The sequence below is a fragment of the Chenopodium album genome, chromosome 18 (assembly GCF_948465745.1).
Source record: "Chenopodium album chromosome 18, dcCheAlbu1.1, whole genome shotgun sequence".
Lineage (NCBI taxonomy): Eukaryota > Viridiplantae > Streptophyta > Magnoliopsida > Caryophyllales > Amaranthaceae > Chenopodium > Chenopodium album.
The window spans coordinates 37,779,317-37,787,251 of record NC_137851.1 but is presented as its reverse complement, the minus strand read 5'-3'; positions in this window follow the sequence as shown (position 1 = coordinate 37,787,251).

Below are 7,935 nucleotides of genomic sequence, written 5' to 3'. Positions count from 1 at the left end.
ATTAGTTACAAATAATGATCAAAGAGTTATGTTCAATTATCTATACTTTCTAGAAAAACCTTATACTGTCATATATTTAATATATTTATGCTTTATGCGTTGTACTATGTTGTCAAAAGTTTAGCATATTGTGATGAGTTATTTTTGATCAACTAGAAGCTATGGATTTGGAGTAGTCAATTTAGTTCTAATTTGGATTAAGAATAAAAATTTCTTAAAAACATTTATATTTTTGTGTTAATATAATGATTTAAATCAAACTATTATTAATAATTAGATTTATAAATTATCTATATTTTTGAATATCATGGTAATAGTTGTAGTTTTTAGGTTAATAATTACGAGTACAATTTTATGAATGCGTAATGCGGAGTAGTTATGATGTCCTTAATAATTACTCTCCTCCTTTTTTTTTTTGTTGGCCTATTTGCAATCTTTAATTAGATAATAGTTATTACCTACTTCCTCTGTTCTTTTTTACTTGATCCGTTTCTTTTATCACACTTGTCAATGTAAAACTCTAATTATCAATAACTTTAATTCTCCACAAGTAAAAAGTATAAAAGTTATATATTATGATAGTATTTATTGAGACGAATTCAAAAAGATCCCACGTGAATATTTTTTTCTTTATGTATTATTCACAAAAGACGGTCAAAGAAGGGGTGGTGAATAGTGTAAAAGTCAAAGCGGGTCAAGTAAAAAAGAACGGAGGAAGTACATCCTAGTGTAGGTAGAGATACACACACCCCCCTTCTTACCCACCTTCCAATTAAAGTACTCCGAAGTTTTTGTTATGAAAAAAACAAAAAATAATCAAATTATACTCATCACCATTGTTATTCGCTAAAAAGCTTCATCCTATCATTTCTCTCTTCAAAAACTTTCATCATTTTCATTTTCTCTCTCCAAAAACCCTTATTATTCATTTTCTCTCTCCAAAAACCCTCATTATTCATTTTCTCTCCAAAAACTAAGCTTCATCCATCCTATCATTTCTCTCTTCAAAACTTTCATTATTTTCATTTTCTCTCTCCAAAAACCCTCATTATTCATTTTCTCTCCAAAAACTTTCAACCTCCATTTTCTCTTGTCGGAGCTTCATTGGCGACGCAATTTCATTGATAAGGGTACTATTTTCTCACTCCTTTTCCATTTCAACGATTTGATATAATTGTTAATTGTCGAATTCATATATTAACACCAAATTTTTCCCCAATTTGATTATCAAATCATTGAGAAGGAAATCTTAAAACATTAATGGCATAATTAACCATATTATCATTAAATATACTCTACTACTTTTCAATAGATCTAAAAAAATATAGGTAGGAGTTTGTGATTTCTCTATTTTTTGGGGGATAGACTTTAGATTTTTTTAAGTTCTGCTGAATTTTATTATAATGGACAAAAAAGAAATTGAAAACAATGCATGTGCTGTAATTTTCTGAATTAATTAAGCTATTCTGTAGGATTACTACTAACGTTCATTCTTGTTTTAATAGTTGTCCAATTTCGTTTTAATATGTGTTCATTCTCATTTTAATAGATATTTATTTATATATATGAAATCAAATGTATATTGTGAGATAATATGATGTTTATTTATTTTGAGATAATATGATATTCATTTGTATTTTTGGTTGACGTTAAATATATACGAAGTACTAATATAAAAGATGTATATTTTAGTTCTAATAATTGTTCATTTTTAGATTAATATTTATCATTTAAACGGTGTGTGCATGTTCATCTAGATATTGATATATACTTGTGTATTACATAATAACAAATATACACTTGGTTATTGATACCCCTTCATTTTTTTTAACTTAAAATGTTCATATGGTTTTGATACATGTATGTTCATTCTCATTTGGGTTCATTTCAATTTTGAATTTTAATATATGTTCATTTTCATATGGATAATTGGTCAATCATATGTTGATAGTTGTTCATATGAATTTCGAATTATAAATATATATACACAACTAAGTCCGACTATATTACATATAAGCAATAAAAGACTTAAAATAATAAGTAGGAAAGTTCAAAACTTTATTCATAAATGTTCTTTTTTAATATTAATAAATGTTCATTTAGATTTTATACATTTTCATTCTCATATTAAAAGATTTTTACATCTTTATATTGTGTTCATTTTTGAATTCGTAATTGTTATTTATGTGTGTGTGTGTGTATATATATATATATATATATATATATATATATATATATATATATATATATATATATATATATATATATATATATATATATATATAGGACCAGGTTATAATGAGAACCAATTCTATAATAGGAACTAAGGCCTCATTTAGTTCACCCTATTTTTACTTATTTCAGAAAAAATAAGTTCAGATCAGATCATCGTTTTATGTGCAATTTTTTATCGCTAAATATCTTTAATTTCATAATTAAAAAATTCTGAAAATCACATATTAATAAAATATACATTATTACGAATCTAACAAGATCCCACTTGATATATTTTTTCCGTATAGATTATCGTATATTTAAGGTCAAAGTTGGTCAAATCTGACGTTCAGATCAGATCAGATTAGACCAGATCAGATCAGATCAGACCAGACCAAACCAGACCAGACCAGATCAGACCAGACCAGATCAGATAAGTTCAGATAAGCAAATATAAGGCGAACTAATAAACAGGGCCTAAGAACTCATTACAACCGTAAGATTAAAAAATAATGGACGGATAAGATCATTTTAATACTTAGAGATCACCCAATTTACCTTTCTCTCCCGATTCTCTCTCCTCCAATCAATTTCTCTCTCCTCCATTGAAGCCACTGCTTTGAATTCTCCATCAAAGCGGGTTTTGAGCTTCCGCTTCTCCATTGAAGCAACTTTCGAGCTTTATTTACTCTATTAAAGCAGCTTCTGAGGTACCATTTTTTTTCTTTTTGTTTTTAAATCACTAAATTTTTATATCTATGGTTTATCGTTAATTTATTGTCCGAATGGTGAATTTAGGGTTGATAATAGTGGAAATTCGAATTATGATTATAATTTCTGAGGTTGTGAATTTATAAACGATTATAAATTAACTTGAAATCCATTCATAGAAAGCTAGTATTTTTCTAGGTTTATAAAAAGTTTAAGCGATATTTTTTTTATTGATATTTTATCTTATGTTTTTGCAAATTAGACTGGATTTTGTTGCAAATTATGTTTGGAATTTTTTGATATTTTGTTTATGAATTTGTTCGAATCCCTACCTTATAAAAAGTAGAAGATAACTCTTAGGAATAGTGTGCTACCAAATATACCCTCAAAAATATATACAAAAATGTGTACAAAAATGTGTATTTACTTTTTTACCCTCATTAATATGTTTGCTCTCATTAATATATTTATGTAGACACTTAAAAATGCCTCCCCAAAACCAAACCCGATGATGAATAACCTTTTGAAGGAGTTATGTCTTCGATAAGTGCAATTACTAGATATATCAAGTATCACTATCATGGAGATAATAAGTTCGTTTTTTTGGGTCGTCATTATCTGTTGCTAGACTATGATCAATGATCTTTGGGCTAGTCAAATAGTCCAAAGCCCGCTAGAATGGATCCTATGAGGTCACACACAAGGGTATTGGGTTAAGCAAGTTAGAGACCCATTTATAGGCCTCATGAGCAATTAACTAATCATGAAATGGATTGGGCTAGCATAGTTAGATTGGAATTAGGTTTTGGGCTTTTGACATGGGCTCTTATTTAGAGATGAGATCTATAAATAAGATCCATGCCTAGGGTTGCTTGCAAGCAGTCATAATTCACACACAGTGTATTTTGACATAAAGGCAACCAATCCTAAAAACCCTAATTCCTCTCTCTATCTCACGGCTATCTCTCTCCTCCCCTCGTCCGTACGGCTGGCCACCCTTGGTGGCGCGTGGGTGGTTCGTGGTGGTTCATGGTGGTTCGTTGCGCGCTCTTCTCCATAGAAGGTCAATTGAAGGGTTCAATTGCAACTAACTAGCATTAGTGGAGGTCTTAATCTGTGCCCGTGGACCAAGTAGAGGAATCACGCTTGAGGTTCTTTATCTCCCTTGTTCTTGTTCGATTGCACGTGGAATCACTCTTCAAAGGTACAATTATATGTTCTTTATGTGTTATGCATTAGATCTTGGGATTAGGTACTGTATGAATATGATTCATGTTTATTCCGCAATTAGTACCTATAATCTCCTACAGTGGTATCAGTTAGCCTATGCATGTACGCATATTGAATTTTAATTCTTTGATAGTCCACAATTTTAATTCAATTAGGAGGGAGAATAATTTAATTATGGGTCAATTATTATATTAAATGTGATTTAACTCTTGGAATTGATTAAATGTGATTTAATAATGCTCAAAATAGCCATGAAGAGATCCGAATTTTGCCCTAGATTACTCGAAAATTTCGACCCCCCCAAACCCTAATTTCGAAAATTTCAAAACCCTAACCCTAAATTATGAATTTTGTGTTTTGGTTTTGATTTAGTTCGTTTACTATGTAATTAATGATTTTAATCTATTTGATTTTATGATAAATTATGAATTTTTCATGATCAAATTATTTAGTTTAAGAGTTACATTGAATTGGGGATTAAAATTCATGAAGAACCCTAATTTTGAAATTGAATATGATTTAATTTTGAAATTAAAAGGACCACATTAAGTTAATTTAATTTTAACAAAAATGTTTTTTTTTTAATTAATATCAATAAAAAAGGGGTTTTAGCAGCAGCAACCGCGGCGGCTGCCGCTGCAGGTGGTCCCGAGGGAGAGGCGGGGCAGGGCAACAGCTCGGGTCAAGGGTGCAGCAACAGCAGCACTGTGCAACAGTTTTGCGGCACTGCTGCTGCTGCTCTGCATCGTTGTTGTGCAGCGTAGCTGGCTTCGGCTGGCCACACCATGGTGGCTGGCGCACATTTTTCAAATAAAAAAAAAATCTGTTTTTGAAAGATTTCAAGATAATTACAAATTTATTTTGGGATAAAATCAGTTTTATTTTGGATAAATATTGTTTATTATGGGATAAAATCAAATCTTTCAAAAGTTGTTAAGTTTGATATTATCCATATTTAAAGTATTAATTTTGATAATTATCCATAATTAAAGTGGTTAATTTTGGATAAGATTTGTTAGGATATTCTGAGCATATTCCAAAAGGATAATAATTGATTTAAATAATGTAATTATCCCATAATTACTTTTGGATATAATTGATTTAAAATTTTGTGATTGGCTAGTAATTATGATAGAATTTCCTAACTTTGTTAGGATAATCTTTGAGGATAAATATTGTTTATCTTTTAAGATTAAAATAAGATTTGATTCTATCTCATGACTAATTTAAAATATACGATATTTTATTGATGATCATGAATAATATACGATATTATCTAATTGCAGTAATTAAAATATGAGATATTTAGGTGCCATTTTTCCTTAATTATGATCATTCGATGTTGTAGTTTAGGAAAGCATGATGAGTGATTTATTATGTGGCACTTTATAATATATGATATTATTTATTGCTATATATTATGACTAGTATGGCCCAGTAGATTACTAAATATGATCTGCGCATCGTGATGTATTTTTGTAATCTTAGTTTGGTCTACGTACCGATAAAGTATTTTTGTAATTTTTTTTTATTTATTTAAGTAGTAGATAGAATAGAGTAAAATTACAGGTTGCAGTTAATCCAAAAAGCCCATGAAGTGAAGGCCCAAAGGAGCGAGGTGGATGAGATCCATGAAGGTTCAAGTGGGAGCATTTGCTTTATTAGTTTTCTTAGGATTAGGGGCCATTCTATGTCTTGTTTATGCATTCAGTGTTTTATGCATGTTAGATTTTATTGATGTTTTGTGATGATGCGCTAGGGTTCACTAAATAATCACAACATAATAAATCTAGGTCCCGGTAATATTGAGGTTGCTTTTCCAATTAAAAATCCAATGAAACCTTCGATATTTATGATGGGTCATGCCAAAACTAGGTGTCATATTATATCTTGGGAAAGTTGGGGTAAATCAAGTTTTACAATTTTAATTGGTTATACTCAACAAGGTTACCTAAAGAGTTTAGAACCTTGAAGCAAAGGGTAATAATTAAACATGTGATGGTTAATTATTCAACCAAGAGTTATAAGAGTTGTAATTAGTAAAGAGTTTACTCATCTTTAAAATGTAATGGTTGATGGTAGGGCCAAAGTCCGGTCAATTATTGCACAAATAAAGGGTCTTGGAATCATTTAATTCAATAGGGATCAATTAAAATTGAATAAATGCTTTAAAGTTACCAATATTTAATATAGCTTATGGTACTTTAAATTTATTAAACATTATTGAATTTTGCGTTTACTTATAAGTAACATGTCGTTCTAATTTTATTATTATATATAATCTCCTCGATTGAAAACAAAGTTGAGAAACGTTCTCAAAAGGTTAAAAGGTAATCCATAAACCTATATTCCAATTTTGCTAAGATGGTTCTAAAAGGCAAGTTTTAAACCCATGTCAAATGTCTAAGGTTGGTTTTATTCAAAATGTTTGAGTAAAATGCCAACACATCTTCATTTTGAAAAGTGTTTCAAGGGATATAATGAGATGGGAGGTACAAACCCTCTAAAAGACAAGTATAAAAGTCCAATAAAATCTCTTATCTTCAATATGATTGAATAAAAGAAAGTGATTGGAAATCACTATGATCAAAAGTTAATCAAATGACATTATTCTTCATCCATTTTATATAGAGTTAAATAGTTGATTAAGCTCTAATATGAATAATGATTGAATAGACTTAGCAAAATCATGAAAATATGCTTAAACTAGTTAAGCAAAGCATCATTTTGAACCTAAGAGATCAGAAGTGTTCTAAGTGGCTCAAATGGGAAAGGTTTAAGAATATATGAGGATTGCATTAAGAAGTTATAGGCCAAGAAATGTAAACAAGTTACTACTTCTCAAACCTAAACTACTTATACGCTAAAAGTTGTTATGAACAACAAATGTTTCCAATTAAATGGACCAATTCCAATTGATTAAAAAGTACCTCATATAGTTGGAAGGTAAAAGAATGGAAATGTTCCAATTTAAGAAGTAATTATAGAAATTGATTTAGCATATTGCTACTTCTTGGACATAAGATGTCTTGTTTAGATCACTCATTTGACAATGTGGTTGAACTAAAGGAAGAAGTTATGGCTAAAGGAGAAATAAATCTACAACCTTAGAAGCAAATGTTGCTACTTCACAAGTACAATCTACAAGTTTGGAAGCAAAAGTTGCAACTTTACAAGTAGAACCTATATTTCACCTCACCTTGTTATTGGCTAGAATTAAATAAATGTTATTTATTCTTGCCATTATCAAAACACCATTCAATGTTAGTAATGACTAAGCATCGAAGATTCAAAAACGTAGAATAAATGTTATTCTATGCTTCATTGAGTCAAAATGTGTTTTGAATTGCTAAATAGGTTTAAAATTCTATATGATAGAAATAATTAAACCATTTCTATATATATATATATATATAAATTGTCTCTAATATGTCAATTAATTCGAATGAAAAATGAACATTGCATGCGGAAGATCCAAAGGGATGGACTTTCAATATCATTGGATTATGAATCCATTGATATATGTAATTATCATTCTAATTTTTTGACAAAGTCACCATTTAGAGAAATGATGATGTGAACTCAAGGTCGAATACATATCGATTTAAGAAAACCAAAGGTTCAAAGACTAGAGACGAACAATGAAACTTCATTTGTGAAACGATCACTACTTGTGCTTAGTTGAAGCATAAGTATGAAAATATTGAAAAGTTCAAAAGGTTCGGTATGAAGTTCAATATCAACTTGACAAGATAATGATTACATTACAATATGATTGTA